Source organism: Chrysochloris asiatica, unplaced genomic scaffold (genome assembly GCF_000296735.1).
Source record: "Chrysochloris asiatica unplaced genomic scaffold, ChrAsi1.0 scaffold00103, whole genome shotgun sequence".
Taxonomy (NCBI): Eukaryota; Metazoa; Chordata; class Mammalia; order Afrosoricida; family Chrysochloridae; genus Chrysochloris; species Chrysochloris asiatica.
This window is the reverse complement of record NW_006408621.1, coordinates 1,389,165-1,389,658: the sequence shown is the minus strand read 5'-3', so window position 1 is coordinate 1,389,658 and position 494 is coordinate 1,389,165.

Below are 494 nucleotides of genomic sequence, written 5' to 3'. Positions count from 1 at the left end.
ATGTATTCTAATGGTTTTACAGGTGATTTTACAATAGGGAAAACAATTTGAGGAAGAACATGACCTGGGAAGTGAAGGGAATACCCTTACCACAATGAAAATAGATACATTCATACCCAACTATATAATAAGAATATAACCCATTTAAAGTTTCAGAAATATACTCAAAGTTTCCCATTCATTATGGGAAAGTTCTCTCCTCTGTAACATTTAGTGGGGAGAAACCAGTGTGGTTCAATAGAAACAGTCAGCACAACAAGAAATAGTTAACTTCGGTCCACTTGTCTATCAACAAGGACAGTCACACTGCCCATAATCAGTTGAAAAACCCAACATGTAAATTAAAAACCATATTCATTTGTTATTTCATTCTAAAACTGGCATAGCTGTTCTGTCCTCCTCATCCCCTGTCTTTTCAGCTTGGGAATACACTGTTGGTTTGGTCTTTAAACTCTCAGCATCTTCCTGATCGTCCCTGGCATCCTCAGTGGTAT